Source organism: Prionailurus bengalensis, chromosome B1 (genome assembly GCF_016509475.1).
Source record: "Prionailurus bengalensis isolate Pbe53 chromosome B1, Fcat_Pben_1.1_paternal_pri, whole genome shotgun sequence".
Lineage (NCBI taxonomy): Eukaryota > Metazoa > Chordata > Mammalia > Carnivora > Felidae > Prionailurus > Prionailurus bengalensis.
Window position 1 is genome coordinate 153993869 of NC_057344.1, and position 27448 is coordinate 154021316.

Sequence of the window (27448 nt, forward strand, 5' to 3'; positions counted from 1 at the left end):
ATAAAGATCATATCTTATCTTTTACTTTGAAAGCATTGTGGCTAATTTACAATTAAATTAATCTCAGGGTGCCTGGGTGGCTTAGTCAGTTAAGCTTCAGACTCTTGATTTCAGCTCAGGTCATGAAGTCATGGTTCGTGGGATCAGACCCCCTGTCAAGCTCTGTGCTGACAGTGCAGAGCTTACTTAGGATTCTCTCTATCCCTCTCTCTCTGTCCCTTTCCCACTAGAGCTTGCTCTCTCTCTCTCTCCCTCCCTCAAAATAAATAAACTTAAAACAAGTATTCTCAAAATTATGTTTTGTGTATAGTTTGAAGTATGGTCAAATTTTTATTTTATTTATTTTTTGTATTTTTTTTTCCTCTGTGGGTACCCCGTTATGCCAGCACAGTTGTTGAAAAGGTGTTCCTTTCTTCAATGGATTGATTTGGTGCCCTTGTTAAAAATCAAATGATTGTAAATGTGAGAATCTATTCCAGGGTTCTCTATTCTAGCTTACTGATTTCCTTATTATCTCTATGTCAATACCATTCTGTTTTGATTTATAAAATAGTTTTACAATAAGATTTGAGGTCAGAAAATATACTGTTCCTTTTATCATTATAAACACTGTTCCCTTTGTCTCAGAAACTACTTTTTGTGTTGGAAGTTTATTTTATCTGATATTAAGGTAGCCATTCCATCTTTCTTATCCTTTTGGTTTGTCTGGTATAGAATTTTCCTTCAATTTATTTTCAAATCATGTTTCTTTATATTTAAAAGGGATTTATCATACATAGAACATAGATAGAACTTAATTTTTTGTCCATTCTAACAATTTTCATTTCACTAACATTAAATGAAATTGTTACTATGGCTATATTTACATCTACTATTTTTGTTTAATTTCCTTTGTTAATCCCCCTTAGTTTTTGCTTCTATTCCTCCTTTCCTGCCTTTTTTGTTATTTTAGAGTTCCTTTTTAGTTTTTTATACTTATGCCTATTTGGTGCTTATTATTATTGTTTGCTTTAAGTATTATAATATATATCCTTAACTTTGCATAATACACTTCATTAAGTTATTCTACTTTTTGTGAAATAAAGGTACCTTGCCACTGTATAGATCCATATTCCAATCTCACTGTGTTTTACGCTACCTAGATCATATGCATTAGATCCATATATAGTATACTATTAAATTTGCTTTGAAAGGACATGTGCATATTAGTGGAACTAAGAGGAGAAAAAATATCTTTTATCTCTACCACGATACATGCTATTTCTGATGCTGTTCATTCATTCCTGGAGATTTAATTTTGCCTCTGACACAATTTCCCTTCATCTGAAGAATGTCCTCAGCATTTCTTATACGGCACATCTGCTGGAGATGAATTCTCTTGATTTCCTTTCATCTGAAAATGTCTTTATTTCTCCTTAATTCTTGGTTGACATTTTGGCTTGAATCTCATTTTTTTCTGTGTTTTCTGTTATCCCCCCAACCCCTTCGTAGGCTCATTTCAGTGTGTTCCATGCTTGCATGTTTCAAGGGTCAATTAGAAGCTTGAGCAGAGTTTACAAAGCAGATTGTGGGCTCAACATTGATGGCTTTCCTTTCCTAAACTTACTCAATCCCCAGAGGCCATTGTTACCTAAATTCCTTCTTTTGTTCTTAGGCCAGAACAGAATCTGTGCAATATCAGAATCTTATCTCTTCCATACAGGGCTGTGGCTGAGACCTAATTTCAGGCTGAAAATCAAAGAAAAATAGAAATTCTCCCCATGATGATTTTGTCTTGAAATTTTATTTTTATATATGCATAACAGCTTATTGAGATATAATTCTCAACCATAATGTCCACCTTTTCAAAATACATAATTTAGCAGTTTCCAGGATACTGACAGAATTGTATAATCAACACCTCCATCTAAGTTTAGAGTATTTTCATCATCCCCCAAATAACTTCCTTGTACCCATTAGCAGTCATTCTTCATCCATCCTTCTTAGATAGCATTCCAGAAATTGTCAACTTTGGTTCACACTTCAAACCTTCAAGGTAGTTCTAATTGTTTTTGTATCAACTCAGACTTTTTTTTTTCTTTCAGGTTTTTATTTAAATTCCAATTAGTTAACATAGGGTGTAATATTAATTTCAGTTGTAGAATTTAGTGATTTATCATTTATATACAACACTCAGTGGTCATCATAAATGTCCTCCTTAATACCTATTACCCATTTAACCCATCCCCCTGCCCCTCCAGACTTTGAGTTACTCTGTGAGGGATAGCTGATCCATTAGGCATTTGTTTATACATATCAGATGATGACAAATTGCTCTCCACATCAATTTTTCTTAATAACTTAAATCTTATTACATACAAGTTATGTATTATTATCTTATAAACATATGAGTTTATACTGCTCCATCTTCCCTAAATTATTTTTCTCTTACCTAATAACTTTATTATTAACATTTTGTCTATAGAAGCAAATATTTATATTTACATAGCCATATAAGCCTTGTTTTTTATTAATATTTGACTAAAATATTCTTAAATCTTTTTAATTTCAACTTTTCATGATTTTTACCTTTAGGTGTGGATATATATACTAGCCAGAATAGAGCTGCATTTTTCCCCCTAATTAGCAACCATTGTCTTCACTTTAATGCATTCCTGCATTTAGCCCATTTATAATCACAGTAAAACATATTTATACTGGTTTCCATCATTCTAATTTTTCCATTGTCTATTTTGTGCACTATTTGCCTATTTCCTTTTTTATGATGAGTTATAGTTTCAGTTTGGAGGTTGATTTCTTTGTTATTTAAATTTTTCAATTTCTAGTTTGAAATTTATGCTCTATACTCTTCTTTTTGTACTGTGAAACTTGAAATTTTGCCAGGAATTTTACAAATAACAAATGTAAAGAGAGATGATGATATCTTGATTCTTCTAATAAATAATAAAGTGACCTTAGAATACATTAATTTTTATCACTCCCCCTCACATACTTATTTCTTTGAGAACTTAAGTTTTTCCTTTTAAGCATCTAAATTAGACAAACCTACTGTTATCATTTTAGATAGTGTTTCATTTAAATAGACATATATGCATGCTATGTAATGTTTTTCTGCATTTGTTCTTGCCTCTTAAGCTTGAAATTATCTTCCTTCACTCTGAAATGCATCTTTAGAAACTGCTTTATGAAAGTCATTTGTGCTCTATGCTCTCAACTAGCATCGACTGTTTCTTCTTCTTTCAGCATCATAAATAATATCTTATTCTCACATTTTCTGATTAGTTTAAGCATGACTTCATATTTTTAGCTTGTTTTCTTTTGTTGTAAACTTTTTAAGTCCTTTGTGTATTATATTCCATTACATTGTCTTTAAGTCACTCAACTATTTCATACATTTAGTCATTGATCTCTTGTCACTTTCATACAGTGCAATTATTTTCAGTCTGTCTTATGTTCATAAAATTTATCACTGTGCCCTACAGTGAACAAAATCACTGTTATAATTAAACCCTTCATTTTTATTCCATCACTTATACTCATAAAGAATTATTTGTGAGGCCCTTTTGCACAACTATGTCACAAAATATTCTTCTACTTTTTTATTGGTTTTCACATTTACGATCTACCTTTAATTTGTAATTTCACTTATATTTGTAGCGTTCTGAAAAATTTAATTTTGTTTGGTTGTTTGGATTTACTCACTTTTAGCCATTCTTCCTAGCCATCATATACTGTTTCTATTACACGATAGTGAAAATTATACCATGTATTTATTTCCTTTTTTTCTTATTGGCCATGCCAAGGTCATGTCTATATTACTAATCTTTTCAAAGATTCTAAATTTGGCTTTATTAGTTCTTCACTTTTTCTCTCCTCTATTTTATTTATTCCTGCTTTCTTTTGTTTCTGTTTTTTGCCTTTTTTCAAAAGTGTATTCAAATTCCAGTTAGTTAACATATAGTGTAATATTACTTTCAGGTTACACTATGGTAATACAACACTTCCACACAAACCCAGTGCTCATCACAAGTGCAGTCTTTAAGCCCCATCACCTGTTTCACCCATCCCCCACCCAATTCCCTTCTGATAACTATCACTTTGTTCTCTATAGTTAAGAGTCTGTTTCTTGGTTTGCCTCTCTCTTTCTCTCCTTTACCTCCCCATTGCTCATTTGTTTTCTTTCTTAAATTCCACATGAGTGAATTCATATGGTATTTTTCTTTCCCCGACTGACTTATTTTGCTTAGCGTAATACTTTCTCATTCCATAAATGTCATTGGAAATGTCAAGATTTCATTTTTTTATGGCTGAATAATATCTCATTGTGTATATATATGTATGTGTCTTATGTATGTGTATATATACACAATAATATCTCATTGTGTATATATATGTGTGTGTGTCTTATGTATGTGTATATATATACACATACATATATATGTGTGTGTGTGTGTGTATATATATATACACCACATCCTCACATCCTTATCCATTCATCACTTGAGCTTTTTCCATAATTTCGCATTGTAGATAATGCTGCCATAAACATTGGGTGTATGTGCCCTTTGAATATTTTTGTATTCTTTGGGAAATACCTGGTAGTGCAATTGCTGGATCATAGGGTTAAAGACCTAAATGTGCAACCTAAAACCATAAAAATCCTAGAGGAGAACACAGGCAGTAATCTTTTTGACATCGACCATAGCCAACTTCTTTGTAGTTATGTCTCTGAGGCAAGGGAAACTAAAGCAAAAATAAACTGTTGGGACTTCATCAAAATTAAAAGTTTCTGCACAGCAAAGAAACAATCAACAAAACTTAAAGGCAACCTATGGAATGGGAGAAGATATTAGCAAATGACATATCAGATAAAAGGTATCTAAAATACACAAAGAACTTATAAAACCCAACACCCCAAAAAATGAATAATTCAATTAAAAATGGGCAGAAGACATGAATAGACATTTTTCCGAAGAAGATACCCAGATGGCCAATAGACACATGAAAAGATGCTCACCATTACTGATCATCAAGGAACTACAAATCAAAGCTACAACGAGATAATCGTCTCACACCTGTCAGAATGGATAAAATCAACAAAACAAGAAGCAACAGGTGTTGACAAGAATGTGGAGAAAGGGGATCCCTCTTACACATTCGGTGGGAATGCAAACTGGTGCAGCCACAGTGGAAAACAGTATGGAGGTTCCTCAAAAGGTTAACAATAGAACTACCCTATTGTCCTGCCTTTGTCTTTAACATCACTTTCTCCTTCTTTTGGAGTTCCTGAGATACTCTTTTTTTTTTTCCAATTTACTGAGTTGACTCTTTAGCTCACCAATTTATAAATGTATCTGATTACTACTAAATTTATATTGTTATTTTATCTAAATTCTGATTTAGTTTTCTCTCATGAATGTATTAAGTAAACTATTGAAGCATAACATATCTACAGAAAATTAGGTGAATTATTAGAGCACATTCAGTGCAGTTTCAAAGAGTGAAAATACTCTTGTAAGCATCCTATAGCTCAAGATATAAAATATCATCTGTATCTCAGAAGGTTGGACCATACCATTTCCTACCCCCAAATTGTTCAAGTTCCCATCAGTGTTAGATTTGTCTGTTTTTGAACTTTTTCTGTCCTAATAACTAAAAAGCTTAACAATGAAAAATCAACAACTGTCTTAGGTCTGTAAAAGAAATGAGGACACAGGGCAGGCAAACCACTGTCCTCAAGACTGATCAAATAGGTGAAAACAGGGAGCCATGGTTTGCTGGAGCAGAGACTCATAAGCAGAAACCACAGAAACCAGCGTAAGGGTAGGAAAACCTGAAATATAATGACAAACTGTTGGAGACTTATGGCAGGTGAGTCTGAGAGTTAAACATTCCATGGGTAGCCAGTCATAAGGGGCCCCTACAATCTTGAGAGATTTACCTCCAGGAGACTTACAAGATCCCACAGTATATATATAAGAAAAATTCCTTCTTGCTTCCTACAGGGAGAGGGGGGAAGGAATGCTAGGAAATATGTCAGGGCACTCTTCTTTTTCTGTAAACAGGCCTGCCTTCAGAAAAAATTCTTAAACAGAATCTAACTTTATGGGATATTATCAGAGCCTAATTGACCTAGGGGAAGTGAAATACTCAACTTAAGTCAGCTCTAGCTTTCCACCTGGGAGAATTAAAGTAACCAAGTCCAGCCCACTCTAGCCATCTAGGGGAAGGGAAAAAAAAAAGACTGAGAAAACTTATGAAGTTCACAGTCTAGAGGAAAACTCACTAAAAGATTGAGACCTAGTCATAGGACTATAGAATGCATTCTCTATCCCCGGACACCTTACCTCATATTACAAAAATACTACATACGGCAGTGTTTTTACTTGGTACATCATTATTCTGGTGATCAAAAAAAACCCAAATCCCATTCATAATAAAAGGCAAAAAACACAATTTGAATACAGAGCATGCACCAGAACAGACATGATAGGAGTACTGGAATTATCAAACCAAAAATTTTAAACAGGTATAATTAATATGCCAAGGGTCTAATGGATAGACAAAATGCAAAAACAGATGGACATTTTAAGCAGGGACTTGGAAATCAGAAGGAAAAAAAAGGAAGTTCTACAAAGATCACTATAACAGAAATGAAGAATGCTTTTGATAGCTTAATTAGTTGAGTGTACGCACTTGAGGAAAGAGTGTCTGACACTGAGCACATCTCGACAGAAGCTTCCAAAGCTGCAAAAGGAAGCTCCAAAGCTCCAAAGAACAAAGATTAAAAACATTGAACAGGATATCTAAGCACTATGGGACAACTGTAAAAGTGTAACATACATGTAATGAGAATATCAGAAGAAGAGTGAAAGGAATAGAAGAAACATTTGAAACACTAATGACTGAGAATTACCCCCAAATGAATGCCAGACACCACACCATATATACAGGAAACTCAGTGAACACTAAGCAAGATAGAAGTCAAAAAATGACGTCTAGGCATATTATTTTAAAACTACAGAAATTAAATAAAGAAAACATCCTGAAAAGGCAACAGGATGGGGAAAATCCTTACCTATACAGGAACAAAAGGTAAGAATCACATCCAACTGCAACTCAGAAACCATGCAAGCAAATACAGAATGGGGTAATACACTTAAAACCTTGAGACAAAATACTGGCAACATTTTTGCAGATCTCACTCCAAAGGCAAGGAAAACAAAAGCAAAAATAAGGAAATGTGGTTACATCAAATTAAACTGCACAGCAATGTTGTTGGTTTGCATCCCTCTCCAGAGCTCCGAGGGAGTAATCTGAAATGGGCCCCCATATAAGGAAGGCAGGGAGAGAACTTAGAGGCAGGTCACTCCAGATTGGTAGTTGGTAGTTTTAATAAACAAAGGGAGCTAATATATAAGGTTTGTCTTGAGCAGCAGTAAGAGGAATGGATACCTGCATACAATTATCAAATCTTAAAAGTTTATATAGAGGCTTTAATTGAGCTCAGTCTCATATAGCACGCAGCATCTTTGTCCTTGAAGCAGCCTCTGGGAGCAGGAAAGAAAGCCAACCAGAACCCACATTCCAAAGACAGGAGAGGGGGTGAGGAGTCTCTATCACCCAGGGGCACCTGGCAGTCATGTCATTTCCATTATCTTCGCCAACAGAAAGAAACCATCATCAAAATGAAAAGACAAACTACTGAGTGGAGAAGATATTTACTAATCATGTATTTGTTAAGGGTTAATATCCAAAATATATAAAGAATTCATACAACTCAATAGAAAACAAACAATCCAATTTAAAAAAAATGAGCAGAGGATACAAATAGATATTTTTCAAAAGAATACACATAGATGGCCAACAGGCATATTGAATAGAGGCTCAACATCACTAATCATCAGGGAAATGCAAATCAAAACCACAGTGACATGGGTGCCTGGGTGGCTCAGTCGGTTAAGAGGCCTAAGAGGCTGACTCTTGGTTTGGGCTAAGGTTTCGATCTCAGCTTGTGAGTCCCAGCCCCATGTCAGGCTCTGCTGTTAGGCTCTGCACTGACAGCACGGAGCCTGCTTGGGATTTGTCTGTCCTCTCTCTGCCCCTCCCCGGCTTGCTCTCTCTCTCTCTCTCTCTCTCTCTCTCTCTCTCTCTCTCAATAAATAAATAAATAAATAAATAAATTAATTAATTAAAAAGCAAATAAAACCACAATGACATATTACTTACATCTGTCAAAATGACTATTATCAGGGGTGCCTGTATGGCTCAGTCGGTTGAGTGTCCAAATTCAGCTCAGGTCATGATCTCACAGTTTGTGAGCAAGCCCCATGTTGGGCTCTGTGCTGACAGTTTGGAGCCTGGAGCCTGGAGCCTGCTTCAGATCCTGTGTTTCCCTCTCTCTCTGCCCCTTCCCAGCTCTAGGTCTGACTCTCTCTCAAAAATAAATAAATGTTAAAAACTTTTTTTAATGGTTATTATCAAAAGACAATACATATAAATTAAATTTTATCCAAACTAAAACCTTACCTATGTGGACAATTTTGATAAGAATTAATGACATTTTTTTTAGAAAAGCACAGTCTTTTTATTTTTACTTTTTTAGAAAAGCACACACTTTAAAAGCAAAATGTAGGTGGGAATGTTAATGAGACTGTCCTCATTTTTGTATTGTAAGCCAGAAAAAAAAGCTGCATTTTATTTTTAGAGCTTGGAACACACTGATCACTTTAAGTCTGTTAGAGGAGAGGGGTGTAGTAAGAAGAAAAAAGGAAGGTCAGAATGAACAGCAAATGGGGCTGTCATTGCTAAGTTGCATCAATGGAGAAAATGCCACGGGACATTATTCAACTAATCAGGGATAACATGAACGTCCCCATTCTGTCAGAAAATATGTACACAAATGACCTGTTCTTTTATCAGGAACAGTAGGATACAACAGCTTGGCCATTATTTATGTATAGATAAGGAGGATTTTTGTTGTCATTCCCTTTCTTTCTGTGATGCATCCGTACAGCTTTTTTTTTTAATCTAGTATTCTTCATGCCTGAAACATTTTGAATAAAATATTAATAAAAATAAAAGCATCTCTTATTGTATACTCTTTTTTCACTAATTGGTTTTGATATTAGCTATCAACTTATGAAATACCCTTTTCTCTAGAATAGGCTAAAAAAATTTGCCCTATTTTTTTTAATCTTTATTTTTGAGAGAGAGAGAGAGACAGAGCACAAACAGGGGAGGGGCAGAGAGAGAGGGAGACACAGAATCTGAAGCAGGCTCCAGGCTCTGAGCTGTCAGCACAGAGTCTGGTGTAGGGCTGGAACTCACGAACCGCAAGATCATGACCTGAGCCAAAGTTGGACCCTTAATCTACTCAGTCACCCAGGTTCCCCTTGCCCTATTGTTAATAAGACTTTCAAACTTAAAAACAAAATATGTTGTTTTCAAAGGGATTTCTTAAAATTTTCTGTTATTCTTTAATTATGAAGGATAAGAAAAATATAAAGTAGGTTTTTACCCTCTGCATGAAAATTTTCATGCCGAATATTGTTATGATATTTTGCTGGCAATTATTAACTATGTTCCATTTAATTAAAATGTGTGGCTAAATATCAACTGGTCATCAGGATCTGGAAAAGTATATTTGATTTTTGTTTACTGGTACTAAATTATCTTTCAAGTAATAAATGATAATAAACATTTCCTTATTTTCCCCTGGGTCCTAGGAAGGAAAAAAATACATGAGAAATAAATTATTCTTTTAATTGTAACAGCCTTGGCCTAAGTCCCTTGAAGTAAAATTCTTTCTTCCTAGAAAAACAATAAGTACCTCAGTCAAGGTTGGGGCTGTTATGTTGCAAACTCTGTATTTAAATGTTTTGTGACTAAATTTTACATCCACTAAGTAACCGGAGAAGTATTCAAAAGATGACAGCCTAGGGGCACCTGGGTGGCTCAGTTGGTTAAGCGACAGACTTTGACTCAGGTCATGATCTCGCAGTTCGTGAGTTTGAGCCGGGGGTCAGGCTCTGTGCTGAGAGCTCAGAACCTGGAGCCTACTTCAGATTCTATGTCTCCCTCTCTCTCTACCCCTCCCCTGCTCACGCTCTGTGTCTGTCTCTCAATAATAAATAAACGTTAAAAAAAATTTTTTTAAAAGATGGCAGCCCATCACAGTTAAGTGTTGTTTTAAAGGAAGGCATTAATTCTACATTATAATTACCTTTATGCATAATCTCTTTGAAAAAGATTGCAAAGATTATAGCAATAATTTATATAAATGGTCTGATAATGAAGAGACATCGAAGACTGACACTATTGCCATCCATTCTTCCTTCTCACTTAGCCATCAGTGGTCAAATCTTATAGACTCTTTTTGTAATCAAATAAAGGAAATAAATGCCACTTAACCTAACATACATGCAACATAATAGTTGATGCGATGTATGGTCTTTCTCAGTGTTCAGAGGATGGTTGTGAGAGCATAGAAAGAATTTGTTTTTCAGCTATTTCCCATTTAGTGTCAAAAATTATTAACTAACAAGAGAAATCATAATGAAATGGAGGGAATTTTTCTTATTTTTTAAATGAAGAATTAAGATAAAATTTTATCTGTGTATATAATAAATACATGAGAGTCATAAGGATAGGATCATAATGATAGCAATAAAATGAAAGAGCTCTATGAGCAGAATTCACTTTTCTATTTTATTAATTCTTATATCTTCAGTACCTGCATCTAGAATGGTATATACAAAGAGAATATCAATGTAAATAAGTTTCAATGTAAATTATTGCTGAACAAAAGAACTGTCACATGAAACACTAGAAACAAACATAAAACTTGGTTGGAAAAATGTAAATTAAAAAAACGACTCATGTATATACCCAATATGGCCATCAACTTTTTCTTAATTTCTATTACTCGTGTCCTATTTTAATGTTGTTCTTAATGGTGATAACATTGGCTATATTATATATTAATCACTCTATTCATTTCTAAATAGTTATATTTTAATATGCTAATCAGTGTCTTCTGTACAATATTGCACAAAATATTAATATTTGCGCTCCTTGAATAGTTTTTTACGTAAAGTCTGTTACTTTATGTTTAATTCAAAATCTTATTGCTATTATTTTATTTTATTTTATTTTTAATTTTTTTAAAATTTTTATCTTTAAGAGAGAGAGAGAGAGAGACAGTATGTGAGCGGAGGAGGGGCAGAGAGAGAAGGAGACACAGAATCTGAAGCAGGCTCCAAGCTCTGAGCTATCAGCACAGAGCCCAATGCGGGTCTGGAACCTGGAGCCTTGAGATCATGACCTGAGCCAAAATCGGATCCTTAGCCAACTGAGCCAGTCAGGCGCCCCATTATTGCCATTATTTTATTATTTAAAAAAATTTTTTAACGTTTATTCATTTTTGAGAGACAGAAAAGAACATGAGCTGGGGAGGGGTAGAGAGAGAGAGACAGAACCCAAAGCAGATTCCAGGCTCTGAGCTTCAGCACAGAGCCTGATGCAGGGTTCGAACTCACTGACCAAGAGATCAAGACCTGAGCCGAAGTCAGAAGCTCAACTGACTGAGCCACCCAGGTGCCCCTATTGCCATTATTTTAAACGCAAAATTATACAATGGACTCTTTTAACAATTCGCTTACTTTTGTTGAAATGTAGGATTAGATTTTTATTTATGTATTTTACAATAATAAACCCAGTAAAGTCAGAAGTATGTATACAAGTTAGAAATGATTCAAAAGCAAAATGGGAAGGCCACAGTTGGAAAATGAGTGATTTATTTGAATAATTATAGAATATAAACCTATCAACTCCATTGACAAAGTTTCCCTTATTGGCATTTACTAACCAAAAAAAAAAAAATTAAAGTACATATTTTTCCTATAATTTATATCACCTAGTTCATTTTCTGAATGTCAATACCTCATTGAAATCACTTGATGGGTACCTGGCTGGCTTAGTCAGTAGAACATGCAACTCTTGATCTTGGGGTTGTGAGTTCAAACCCCATGTTGGGCACAGAGATTACTTAAAAACAGAATTAAAAGAAAAATAAAATCACTTGAAAATTTGTTAACATGATGTTTATAATTTCGTATTGGTGTTTTCAATGTTTTTCATAACTTTCCAACTAATTTCCTAACCCTAAAATATGATTTTGCCTATTTATTTTCTGTTTGGCATCTGTTTACAACAGCAATACTAAAATACAATGTGTTCGACATTGTTTGTCACACAGAAATTTACTTGGTTTTGAAGTGTCAACCAGTATCTCACTGAAGATTTCTAATTCAGGTTATTAGCAGATGATCCATCAACTATTATCATCTCCTCCTAGCCAGCTTCCAAACTTCCAATTTCCTCATCTTCCAAATTATCAAACACATAAGATACACATAATAGGTTCTTTTTTCCTGAACCATGAGATAATATTTAGTGTTCATACTTTGGAAAATATAGACCAGAGTTCAAGCCCTGGGTTGTAGCTTATTGTTGCTGGGTCCATTACATAAACTCTCTAAACCTCAGATTTCTGGTCTACAACATAAACTAATAACCCCTACTTCGTAAGAGCTTGTTAAATATTAAATAATATGATACATAAAGTAGTTAAAAAATATTTGACACAATAATTAACTTCATAGTAGTTACTGTTGTCAGAATATTTCTATAGGACTGAAGTTTCTCTAGCCTTCAAGTATTAAACTAAAATCAAATTCTAAGGGTTTCCATCATTTTAAGCAAACCTATATATTAAAAACAAATTTTATTGTTCATTTATTGTTGAGAGAGAGAGAGAGAGACAGGGTGCAAGCGGGGGAGGGGCAGAGACAGAGGGAGACACAGAAGCCTACACAAGCTCCAGGCTCTGAGCTGTCAGCACAGAGCCCCCAGGTGGGGTTCGAATCCACAAACAGCAAAATAATCACCTGAGCCGAAGTCGGACGCTCAACCGAGGGAGCCACCCAAGCACCCCTAAACCTATATATTTAAATTTTAAATAGTAATCATTTTGTTCCAGGGCCACCTGGGCGGCTCCGTCAGTTAAGTGTGTCTGACTTCCACTCAGGTCATGATCTCACAGGCTGTGGGTTTGATCCCCGCATCGGGCTCTGTGGTGACAACTCAGAGCCTGGAGCCTGCTTCTGATTCTGTGTGTGTGTGTGTGTCTCTCTCTCTGCCCTTCCCCCGCTCACTCTCTGTCTCTGTCTCTCAAAAATAAATAAACATTAAAAAAAATAATAATAATTTTGTTCATGCACGTACACACTAGAAAAATGAAACTGTGTCATTTTGGGAGTAGAACTCAAGCGCTGGAGCTTTGGAGCATCCATCTTCTAAAATGATTAAAATCTTAGCTTATTTCAGAAAATTGAAAATACAACATTTTACTTTAAACTTCAGTGACCATGCCAATCAAATTAATCATGTCACCTGTGTTCTACCTACTTTGTCTATATCGCCTATTTGGAAAACCTAGATTAAGCAACATGGCATTGCACAGAGAAGATTTTTCTTTCACATGCTTGTTTATATTATTGCATAAGATTTTCTGGCTCAGGAGAGATATTTAGAAAGTAAGGAGCCACGTAATGTAAACCTACTCAGGTCAGTTAAATTAATTGTTCAATGTGGCAACAGACCTATATCCATCATATTAGAAATCAACCCATTTTACATATTTGTCACCTACTATATTAATTTCATCAGAAATGTCACTACCTGAATGTTTTATCTCTTATAAGCTGTTGAATAACAGAGATACTTGCTTATTTTGTACATTTTATACCATCTCCCAGGCTGGAGTCTTTAAAAAATACATGTTCATTAAAGAGTAAATAAGAAAACTCAATTAAAAATTGAGTTCGAATTAAAAACATAATAAGAAAAAAGTTCTATTTTATATAACAATAAAAACGATCAACTATCTAGACATTAAATGTAACAATTTTTCTTTTACAACATATATAAGAAAACCTCCAAAGGTACACAAAATATACTTGAAAAAAATGTTAAAAAAGTACCAGACCTTTGGATAGGAAGATTCAGTTATCAGAAAAATATGTCAATTCACCCCAAACCTATTTTCCGTTGTCTCTGGGAAAAGATTACCACACCCCACCAATGGTGACTTGAAATGCTACACTGAGGGAGGGTTTACTTTCACACCCGAAGGAGAGAAGCATGACCATTCACTTGCTTTAGCCAAAAAAAGTAAGGAAAATTGAACTGTGCTATATCACAGCAGAAACTAAGTGCTTTCCTTTGGTTTCACCATGTACTGTTTCCTTGGTTTCACATATGAAATAGAAAATCTATTCCTTTAATACGGTTCCAGAATAAGTAACACATGGAACATAACCAAAGCATATATTGATGTGTGGGTGACATATTTGGGAATTGTTATGGACTAAATGTTTATGTCAGAAACATATGAATGTCTTAACATTAATACATTAAGATCTAATCCCCAATATGATAGTATTTGGAGGTGGACATTTGGGAAATATTTGTTATGAGAGTAGAGCCCTCATAAGTGAAATTAGTGCTCATATAAGAAGAGGCCAGAGAGCTAGCCTCTCTGTGAGGATAGAAAGAGAATTCTCAGGGCGCCTGGGTGGCTTAGTTGGTTAAGCATCCGACTTCGGCTCAGGTCATGATCTCACAGTCCGTGGGTTCAAGCCCCGCGTTGGGCCCTGTGCTGTCAGCTCGGAGCCCGGAGCCTGTTTCAGATTCTGTGTCTCCCTCTCTCTCTCTGACCCTCCCCCACTCAAGCTCTGTCTCTCTCTGTCTCAAAAATAAATAAACGTTAAAAAAAATTAAGAAAAAAAAAAGAAAGAGAATTCTCAGTTTGCAGCAGGAAGTAGGCTTTCACCAGACACCAAGTCTGCTGGTACCTTGATCTTAGACTTCCAGCCTCCAGAACTGCGAGAAATAAGTGTTAGCTGTTTAAGCCACTTTATGGTAATGCATTATAACAGCCTAGACTGAGACAGAAATTGGTACTGAGAAGTGGACTGATGCTGTAACAAATATCCCAAAATCTTGGAGCTGAATAATAGGTAGAGGCTGGGAGAGCATTGAACAGTATGCTAGAGAAAGCCAATATTGCCATGAAGGGAATTTGAAAGGAGAGCTCTAGAGAACCCTTTCATCTTCCTAGAGGGTACATAATAATGAACAGAATGCAGGTAGCAATATGGACGTCACAGGAGATTCTACTAAGGAAATGAGGAACATGATATTGAAAACTAGAAGACAGGCAATGCTTGGTACAAAGTGGCAAAGAACTTGGCTGAATGGTGTCCATGTTCTGGTGTTTTATAAAAGGTAAAATCTGTTAGCAATGAAATTGGATATATCGGCTAAAAACATGTCTAAAGCAAAGTATTGAAGGAGCAGCTTGGTTCCTCCTGCCTGTTTACAGTAAAGTGTGAGAAGAAGTAAATTGAAGACAGAATTATTAAGCCAAAGGAAACTAGCACTTAAATTTGGAAATTCCCAACCTATCCATATTCCAAAAAAATGAGAAAGCATGTTCAGAAGAAAACATTAGGAGTCTGGCCAAACAACCACGTGATAAGTAGATCAGTGTGGATGTGAACCAGGAACTTGATCAGCACCTTAATCAGTAAGAACACTGCCAGTTTGAACTTAATAGAAAAGAGATCAGAAGGAATGAAGGAAGGCTGTCAGCCTATTTGGATTTCACAGCACAGGACAATAATACTGTTCAGTTACAAATGTGCTGTGCTCTTCTAGGAAAGGGAAGAATGAAGCTGAAAGGTAATTCAGACATCATTAGGGCTGCCTGCTCCATTTCAAAAGAAGGAGCCATTGCCTTGCTTTCAGTCCTGTGCCCAAAGCCACTTGGGCCTCTACTCTGTCCTGCAGAAGCCTGGTGGGGACGGGGGCTCAGGGGGAGGACCCCCACCAACACAGCAGAGTAGCAGGGACAAAACTGCAGCCTTCTTGGGGCTGGGGGGCAGAGTATGAAGCCAAAGAGGATTTTTAGGCACTAAATATATTCTAAGCCACACAAATAAAATGTGTCATTTAATTCCTAAAATTCTGTCAGTTATATATAATTTTCTAAGGACTCAGGCTCCTATACAGAGTGGGCTATGTTTAAAAACAGTTATACCTGCCCATTTTTATTTGCATAAAAATGCATAATATTATTCAAGACCTATCCAGAAATGCAAATTGCTTTATTACTTTATTTTTATTTTTTTAGAGTTTATTTATTTATTTTGGAGAGAGAGAGAGAGAGAGAGAGAGAGAGAGAGAGAGAGAGAGAAAGAGAGAGAGAGAACATGAGTTGGGGAAGGGCAGTGAAAGAAGTGGAGAGAGAATCCCAAGCAAGCTCTGTGCTGTTAGCACAGATCCTGATGTGGGGCTCAAACTCACCAACCTTGAGATCATGACCTGAGCCAAAATCAAGAGTTGGACACCTAACTGACTGAGCCACCCAGGCACCCCTCTCTCCCTTTCTAAAGTAGTGTACAGTCCTGTCAATATTCTTTAAAAAACCCATTATTTTATTTTTTAAAAAGTTTCAAAATAAAAATGAGAACAGATAACTATAAATTTTTTTTTTAATAAAATCATCATGCAATATGTTTTTTGATACACATTGTACCAAGAACGCATTTGTTTCACAATGAAAAACAAAGCTTTAAGAGATAAGTATACTTCAGAGTCAATATTTTCCATAATTGGTTTTCCTGTATATTTCATACCAAATATATGCTACTGGATTAGTTGCTCAAGAGATTAAATTTACTCTCAAGCAAACTAGAACTGAAAAAAAAAAAAAGCAGGTGTTGCTGCTTAATGGAACTGTGAGCCTATTTCTGTAATGAGCTTTACAGATACATAAATCTTATCTGATTTTTCAAATCACATTCTGCATTTTATAAGAATTGTGTGCTACTGTGATGCCTGGGTGGCTCAGTCGGTTAAGTGTCCAACTTCGGCTCTGGTCATGATCTCGCAGTTGGTGGGTTTGAGCCCAGCGCATCATGCTCTGTGCTGACAGCCCAGAGCCTGAAGCCTGCTTCCGATTCTGTGTCTCCATCTCTCTCTGCCCCTTCCTTGCTCACCCTGCTCTGTCTCTCTCTGAAAAACAAGTAAACATTGAAAAAACTAAAATAAAAAGAATCGTGTGCTACTAAAACCTTCAAGAGAACTACAAACTTTAAATTGGTTGTTAATTTGAAGATCTTTCAAAAACTCAGTTTTAAATTCTATGGCATTTTGGTTGAAGCATCAGGGTCATTTAAATATTTTTATTACCAATGGAAAAAATTTTACTATACTGTATTACTGAATATTTTCCACAACAATCCTTGAAGCCATAGAAGGATCCAAACAGGGGGCATGTAGATTTCTCATTCAGCAGACTTTGTGGACATAAACATTGCAAAGGATTTTCACAGATAGTGTTAAAACTCTGTTTCTTTTTATGCTCAAATTTATATGTAAAACTTTTCGCTAAGGGTGATTTAGTGTTTGGTAAATTTGAATTATTCCACCACGAATTTCGTATAATATTAACACACACACAATTATTCATTTCTACATTGTATTAACATTCTAAATCTATACAACTGTAACCTGAGTTATCTTTTTACTTCTGATAAGTGTTGTGAAAATAATGAGTAGAAGCCCATAGCCCAACTCTAGGACCTAGGGTAGTTAGCCAGGGGGAAATAGCCAATATTTGGTAGTCCCAAAGCAGTGTCCTCATAGAAGGCAAAAAGGGAAAAGGGTAAGGGGAACATGTAAAGAAGTTTAGGCTATGGGGGAATGCTTGGATAAATTCGAGTGACAAAGTACTCGTGTTTAGCAGGGATATGGGCTGGTCAGGAATGTTTGGGATAAGGAATTGTGTGAGGACACTGGAAAAAAAATCTGGGGCCTCATTATCCCATATTTTGTAGGCCAACTTTATGGATTACCTATGGAAGTATCACTTACCTAAGAGATGCGGGTAGCATTAGATATCTCAGAACTGGGTGGGCCTCCCTTAAATCCTGAGGAAGACGATCTCATTTACAAAATCAGTGTGTCAATTTTAACATTGGTTTCCTTAATAATAGTATTCATAGTAAGAGCTTGTCTTACTGCATAGCTTTCAATATCCTGCTCTTTCATGTCAGAATGAATTACACACTGATGACTGTATCTTAGCCTCACGATACGTAGAGGGTTGGTTAAAAGCAGTATCAAGCAAAAGAGGGAAGGTTAAAAAAATAAAACTGGTGTCTATTGCACACACATAGACCAAGCCTCAGAAGCTGTGCTGGGCAATCAATGAGTAGGTGTGTGTTATCAAGTCTTCCTATCATGTGAGTTTTACAATATATAAAACAAGGCAGGAATTTGCAAAGAAATGGGCCTACCAGGCAAAGGATATGTAGGTAGTGGAAAGAGGAGGAAATGGGCAGTATCTGTATGTGGTGAACAGTTGGGATGACAATGGAAATCTTGCAGGATAAATAATTAAATATTGTTATAGGGGAGTAGAGAAAAATTAAAAATATATATGTATATATACAGATTTTTATATTTTCTTTATAATTTTAGGTAAAAGATTAAGAATGAAAAAGAAAGTTTTTTTTTGTTTTTTTTTTTAATTTTTTTTTTCAAAGTTTATTTATTTTTGGGACAGAGAGAGGCAGAGCATGAACGGGGGAGGGGCAGAGAGAGAGGGAGACACAGAATCGGAAACAGGCTCCAGGCTCTGAGCCATCAGCCCAGAGCCCGACGCGGGGCTCGAACTCACGGACTGTGAGATCGTGACCTGGCTGAAGTCGGACGCTCAACCGACTGCGCCACCCAGGCGCCCCGAAAAAGAAAGTTTTTAGAAAAAACCAATTGTGTCATGAATCATATAAAGGATTAGATGTCAATGTTCTTGGAGGAAAAAGGTAAAAAAAAGAATTTGTAAAAACTTTAATGCTTTTTGGTGCTCTGACAAAAATCCTAAAGATTAAGATGTTGGATAATTTGAAAAAAAATTCTTTAGCATTTAAAAATATATCTAGAAGTATCTGTTCTATATTCAGCCTATATATAATCTCTTTGGAACTATGCATTTGTAAAACAGATGTGACAGCAGATGGTAGTAAACAATGCATTTTTTTTATAACTGAATAACAACTTTTGCCAAATGCCAGTGGTAATAAAGAAATCCACTCTATCTTGGACTACAAGGAATTAAATATTCAGTGATAATAAAGGCAACTATTTTGGTTTACCTGGATATCGCTCACCTCTTTGAACGGTGTTAAATAGTAGCAACTTAGTCTAAACTTAGCTCTGCCTTTGCATTGCCATTTTTTTAACTAAGTAAGGCAGTTATTGTATTTCATGAAGGCAAGATAAATCTTTAATCAATTTTGTCATGTCTTGATTATTTGCAAAACAGGATGACAGAAAGAAAAGAAATAAAATCTGTCCAGCATAAGGTGAAATTTATTGCTGTAATTTTACAGAAGAGTCCCTTTGATGTCATAAACTACAAGAAAAAAGCATGAGCAGTTTATTAAAAAAACATAAGAATAGTGAGATGAGATTGCAGGCTTTATAGCAATCCACACTTTATATTGGATAATTCATTCTTGTCCCAGTATAGGAAATAGTAAATTGATTTGATTTTATATGTAGCTGTCCCATTAATTTTCAAAGCATAACCTTATGAAGATCAAAGTAGTCAAGTTTGCTGACATCAGCTTTGTAAGAGGGAGCTTATCACTCCCTAAAGTGAAAATGTAGTGTTATCAAGAAACACATCTGCAAAACCAGCTATTGTCAAAGGATCGTGACATATAAATGATCTATGTGGCACTGTTGATGTATCCATTTCACTAAAACTGTTAACAAAAATGACTTTAAAAGTTAGGAAATGAGAGCCATGGCTTTAATGATATTATCAGCTTCATAACATTTTCTTTTTTTAGTTGAAGGAAGGTTTTATTTTTTTCCATCATAACATTAGCACATTTTTACTCGTTGTGTGCCAGATATGTCTATTGTGACAAAAGCTAATTTGGAGGAATTGCTGAGATTCAAACGATTAATTGAGTTAGTCATTTTATAATAAAATTGTTTTCTGTTTGGTTTTGATGCTTTTGTTTGGGTCAGAAAATGTGCCTTATGTCTATGAAATCTAATATTACTCAAGACATGTTTTCTCTTTTTTTTTTTTAATTTATTTATTTTTGAGAGAGAGAGTCAGCAGGAGAGAGGTGGAGAGAGAGAGAGAGAGTCCCCAGCAGGCTCTGCACTGTCAGTGAAGAGCCCAACTGGAGGTGTGGGAAGGGGGCCCGATCCCATGAACTGTGAGATCATGACCTGATAGTAAATCAAGAGTCATACACTTAATTGAATGAGCCACCCAGGCGTCCCAAGACATTTTTTTTCTTAAACTAGATCAGTGTATAAAATTAAAATATAGCATCCACTTAATTTATTAAATCTATAGGAGGGACCATGTGCCATTACCTTATATAACGGTACTTACTTGTTTAACTGCACCATGTACATATAGCAGCATCAGAATTATTAACCTGTACCCAGCAGGTCAAAGGTAAGAGTCAGTGGTAACTCCCTCTCTGGTTTTCTACATGTAACATTATACTTGAGAGAAGTTAGAATGCACTTAACATTTCAATCATTTATTACTGTTATCTCATATAAAATCAAGAAAGAATACTCAGAGTCTCTAAAACTTAGTAAAATAATTTTGATTCCCATTTGAATTTTTTATTTATCTTTACCTAAAATTTTAAAACACTGAAATCATGTATGCAAATTGGGATGGGGAAACGATTTTAAAATATGCTAACCACCTCCATGAAGGAAAACAGTTTTGAAGAATTACTTATCATTTAATATGTGTTCATGACAGAGGTAAATCTACTATAAACACACTATAAAACCAAAGACCTTCGCCAAGTACATTGATCTGTTGTTTGTCTTAACTTGCCTAATGTTAAGGCAACTGTTTGAATGCATTTTTTTAAATCATTTTTCAAGATTCATCAAACTCCACTTAAACATAAATGCCACTCTTATTCATTCAGTCACCAAAATCTGTGTGTAACCCTTAACTCCTTGACACTATACCCTTATACCAAAATCAATAATTACTCACTTTTTCTCTAATTCCTAAATATTTCTGGAGGATGTTTGCCATTTTCCATCTTTATTGGCATTTTTCTAGGAGAAACCACCAACATCTGGTCCATGGATTATGACAACAGCTTTTTAAATTTTGTCTCCTCTCCATCTGTGCTCTAATTCATTCTCCATAAAAATAAGTTCATATAAAATTTTCAGAACATTTATATATATTTAGAAAATTTTGAGAATAGTACAGAGTTCCCATGTATCCCTTACCCAGTTTCCCTAGGATTAACATCTTATGTTATTATGATATAATTAACTCTTATTCTGACATTTGTATTAACTAAAGCTTATAATTTGTTCTGATTTTCTTATTTGCTAACAGTCCTTTTTCTGTTTTGGGATCCCATCCAAAATATAGTTACTTATCCTTTCTATTTAGGCATCTTGGTGGTGACAAGTTTGGCATTTCTTTGTTTTTTGATGCCCTTATTAGTTTTGAGAGGTACTGGTTAGGTATTTTGTAGCAAATCCCTCAACCAGGATTTGTTTATGGTTTTTCTCACGATTGGATTGGAGAATGTATGTTTAATGGGAAACCAGAGAGAAAGTGCTGTTTTCATCACAACATAACAAGGGAGTATAGTATCAACTGGCTCCTTCTATTGAAAAATGTATTAGATATCAAGATCTGGCTGATGGGTGTGCTCCTTGCTACTGAGTGTTGTTGCTTCTAGGCTCCCTCACCTGAGAGAGAAAGAAGATATGTGCGTTATCAACCAATGTATATCTACGTGTCTATAAAGATTTCTAAGTGTGACCAGTGTGTCTATATTAAGCTAAACATGCATTCAGGTTGAGGTCTCCAATTCCACTAATCCATTACCACATAGATAATCCTAAACTACTCTTTTTGCTTATCTATCAACTCCCACTCTAAGAATGAGAAATCTGGCTTCCACCATCTGCCATCTTTTTACTTACTTGTTTAACTGCACCATGTACATATAGCAGCATCAGAATTATTAACCTGTACCCAGGGGGTCAAAGTTTATTAGCTATGGTGCAATGCTTGTGAGCAGTTCTTTTTTCATTTAGTCTTTCAGATTCCACTCATTTCCAAAGTTTCTTTATCCACCCCTTTCAGGGGATTATTTTATGTATTTATAGTAAAGTTAAAATTTTTTTGGACACACACTGCCTTTCAGATGGCATACTCCAATGAACTTTTTTAAAGAGACTTTTTCTAGAGCATTTTTAAGGTCAAATAAAAAAATTAAGGAAATTGCAGAGTTTGCATATACCATCTACCTGCACACATAAACATGTACACTCACTGTCAATATTTGGTACCAGAATTATACATTTGTTTCAGTGGGTGAACCTGCATTGACATCATTATCACCCACAAATCCATAGTTTACAATAGGGTTCTTGTACATTCTATGTGTTTGGCAAATGTATGATGGCATATATTCACCGTTATAGTAGCATACAGAATAGTTTTACTTCCCTAAAATTCCTATGTGCATGCATATTTGTCTGTCCTTCCCACCAAATCTTCACAACCACTGATCTTTTTACCATCTCCATGGTTTTGCTCTTTCTACAATGTCATACAGTTGGAATCACATAGGATGTACCCTTTCAGATTGGCTTCATTCACTTAGTAATATGCATTTTAATGTTCCTCCATATATTTTTTCAGTTTCATGCTCATTTCTTCAGCACTGAATAATATTCCATTATTTGGATATGACAGTTTGCTCATTTATTCACTTAGGGAAGGATACCTTTGTTGCTTCCAAGTTTTAACAACATAAATAAAGCTGGTATGAACAACTGTTCATATTTTTGTGTGGGCATAGGTTTAATTCATCAATTTAAGTAAATATCAAGGAGTACAACTGCTGGACCTTATGATAAGAGTATGGTTAGTTGTTGTTGATGTTGTTGTTGTTGTTTTCATCAAACGTATTTTATTTCATTGGTTAGTTTTGTAAGAAACTTCCAAACTGTCTTTACAAAGTGGCTGTACCATCCCAGATTCCTCAATGATTTTTTTCTTTAATTTATATTTATTAAGGTCCTCTCTTTGTGTTTGGAGTGCTATGGGTTTTACCATAGCTAGGCATCATATATTCAACATTAAAGAATCATACACAGCAACATAGAATACTTTCAATGCCTTAAAGATTCCTGGTGCTTCATTTATTCAAATCCGCTGTCCCCAACCCCTAGCAAGCACTGATTGTATTACACTTTGTATAATTTTGATCTTCCAGAATATCATATAAATAAAATCATAAATAACGTTGTCTTATCAGACCAGCATCTTTTACTTAGCAATATAAAGACTCAATGTAATTGTTTGCTTGATAGCTCTTTTTTTTTTTAATTGCTAAATGGTATCCCATTGCATAGATGTGCTACTGTTTCTTTACCCATTCATATATGAAAGGAGATCTTGGCTATTTCCAGTTTTTGGTGGTTTATGAATAACACTGCTATAAATCTATCTATGAATATTTATATTTCCTGTGTTTTTTGTGTAGGCATAGTTTTCAAATTAGTTGGGTAGACACCTGTGAGTATGAATGTTAGATCTTATGATAAAACTAGGTTTAACTTTACTCTAATTAACTTTACTCTAATTTAGAAGAAAGTTTGAAAATTTCTTACAAAGTTAGAAATTTTGCACTATTTTGCATTCCCTCCAGCAATGAATTTATCTACATCCTCACCATCAATACTGCCAGTATTTTTTATTTTATTTTAGTGATTCAAAAACGTTTCAGTGATATCTCATTTTGTTTTATTAATGTTTATTTTTGAAGAAGAAGGAGAAAGAGAGTGTGAGTAGGGGAGGGGCAGAGAGAGGATCAGAGGTCAGAGGATCCAAAGTGGGCTCTGTACTGACAGCAGAGAGCCCCATGTGGGGTTCAAAATCATGAACTGTGAGACATGACCTGGGCTAAAGTCAGACGCGTAACTGACTGAGCCACACAGGCACCCCTCTCATTTTGTTTTAATGTGCAACAAACAAATGAAATTTTTGCATATGTTTTTCCCCAATAATATGTATTTTGGGGGGTGGTATTTAGACATTTTGCCCAATTTTTAAATTATGTTTTTCTCTAGTTTCTCGGTTTTAAAAATTATTGGAATGTTTCAAATATACTTCCTTTACTAGACATGTGCTTTAAAAAATACTTAAGGATGAGATCTTGCCATTTGTGACAAGACCTAAAGGACATTGTGATAAGTAAAATAAGTCAGACAGAGAAAGATAAATACCATATGATTTCACTTATATGGAATCTAAAAGCAAAATAAAAAAAAAAGACAATTAATAAACCGCAGCAACAAAAGCAGAATCAGACCTATAAATACAGAGAACAAACTTATGGTTGCCAGATGGTGAGTGATGGGCAAAATGGGTGAAGATGAGCTGGAGATACAGGCTTTCAGTTATGGAATATATAAGTCATGAAAATAATAGGCACAGCATAGAGAATACAGTCAATGTTATTGTAATAGCATGAGATGGTGACATATGGTAGCTCTATTTGTAGAGAGCATAGCATTGCATAGCATAACAAATAGGCATATTGAATTACTATGTTGTATACCTAAAAATAATTAATAAAATTTAAAATGAAATTAAATAAAAATATAAAAAAGAATACTTTTACCTACTCTAATTTTTCTTGCTTTTACTTAATCCCACAAATTGTAGTGTGTTGTATTCTCAATTTAATTTAGTTCAAGGTATTTTTAAATTTCTCTTAAGCTTTCTTTGACCCAGGTATTATTTAATTTAAATATATGGAGATTTTACAACTACATATTTGTCATCAAATTCCCTTATTGGTGTGAGGATGTAATTTGTATGATTTCTCTCTCTTTTTTGAGAGAGAGTGTGCACAAACGCTAGTGGGGGAGGTGCAGAGGCAGAGGGAGAGGAATCTTAAGCAGGCTCCATGCTCAGCACAGAGCCCTATGTGGGGTTCAATCTCACAACTGTGAGATCATGACCTGAGCTGAAATGAAGAGTCGAGTACTTAACCAACTGAGCCACACAAGTGCCCCTGTAAGATTTCTCTTTTTGAAATTTGTTAAAGAGTAATTTATGGCTCTGAATGTGTTCTGTCTTAGTGAATGTTCCACGTATGCTGAAATGAATGTGCTCTGCTGTTGTTGGATGAAGTAGTCTACAAATGCCAATTAAACAGAATTTATTCTTAGTGCTGTTCAGGGCAACTATAGCTTTACTGATTTTTCTGCCTGTTTGATCTATCAATTACTGAAAGAAGGGTCTTAACTTTATAAATAACAGTGGATTCATTTATTCCTATTCTCAGTTCTGTCATATGTTAGGTCACGTATATTGATTATTGTTAGGTAAATATAGGTGTAGGATTTTTATGTCTTCTTGGGTAATTGACCCTTTTATTATTATAAAATGCTACTCCTTTACCAGTCTCCCTCATTCTGAAGTTGGCTTTTCTGAAATTAATTTTAATTTTTTTTACACTTATTTATTTTTGAGAGACAAAGAGAGAAGAGCACAAGTGGGGTAGGGGCAGACAGAGGATGACACACAGAATCCAAAGCAGGGTCCAGGCTCTGAGCTGTCAACACAGAGCCCCACGCAGGGCTCAAACCCATGAACCGTGAGATCATGACCTGAGCTGAAGTTGGACACCTAACCGACCTAGCCACCAAGGCACCCCTGTCTGAAATTAGTTTTGATATAGTGTTATCATCATATATATTTTTCCTTCTTTGTTTTTAACTCATCTGAGTCTTTTAAGTGGGTTTTTTATAGAAAAAATAATTAGATCTTGTCTATCTTTTAGTCCATGCTGATAATTTTTGTCCTTTCATTTGTATTTTTATATTTTTCACATAAAATGTTACAGATTTGGGTTCATTCCTACTACATTTGTAAAATTTTGTTTGTATTCATTGCATTTGTTCTGTTTTTCCTCATACTTTTTTTTTTTGCATTTTCTGGTTTTAATTGAGAATTTTCATATGATTCCATTTTACCTTCTTTTCCTCTCTGTCTTTATTCCTTCTCCTACTCCCTTCCTTTATATAGATACAGGCAAGTCTGTAGTAAAAAGTTCCCTCGGTTTTAATTTGTTTGAGAAAATATTTATTTATGATTGTCTTGAAAGATAATCTGGCTACATGTGGAATTAAATGTTGGTGGTGTTTTATTCCTCTGCCGTATTTTAAGTCTATCAATCTACTTTCTCTTTGCCTGCATGATTCTTCAGAAGTCTACTGTAATTACTATCTATGTTCCTTTATAAGTAAGATTTCTTTGTTATGGGTTAAATTGTGTTCCTCAAAAAGATATGTTGACATCCTAACTTCTGGTAAGTGTGAGTTTGACCTTATTTGAAAATAGGCTCTTCGCATATATAATCAAGTTAAAATAAAGTCATTGGAGTGGGCCCAATCCAATATGACTGCTATCCCTGTAAGAGAAGGGATGGAGACAGAGGCACAGGGACAACACCATGACAGAGATTGCAGTGATGTCTACAAGCCAAGGGATACCAGGACAGCTGGCAACACAAGGAGCTAAGAGAAAAGTCATGGAACAGATTCTTACCAGGAGCCTCTGCTGACCTCTTGATTTCATTCTTTTAGCTTCCAGAACACTGGGAGAATAAATGTGTTGTTTTAAGCCCTGCTTTGTGGAAGAATAATGGTCAGAGAAATGTAAATAAACTTCCTATAGGCAAGGCTTTGTTCTGTTAGTGGTTGTATCTCCATTGTCTAGAATAGTGGCTGGCCCATGATAATTGTTAGATAAGCTATGGCTTGAATAAGTGAATAGACAAAAATTACACAGCCTTGATGCTCCTTGTGTGACTGACCAGCAGGAACCATTACTGGAACCAATATCCCCTGCTACATAGCTTGCTCAAACAGTGACTGTATTTTTCTGTATTTTTGTACAGTTCTGTATTTTTCTTTCTGCTATCAAACACAATAACATAAACCAACATTTTATTTATTAACTTCATCATTTTCCCTTTAACTTTAGCATTTGTCAAAAATACAGATTCTCCTAAAGCATTCCACATAGAATAGTGAATCTAAATCTATAGGGGAAGTCTCCAGGGATTTATACTTTCAAAAGGTACCAGGACTTCTGGGCCAGACATGATGTTATAGACTCCTTGCTCCTATCTACTGTACTTAACTACAAACCATAGAAATAATGGAATACACACAAAAGAAGAACTCTGAAAGATGGAAAGAAGAAAGC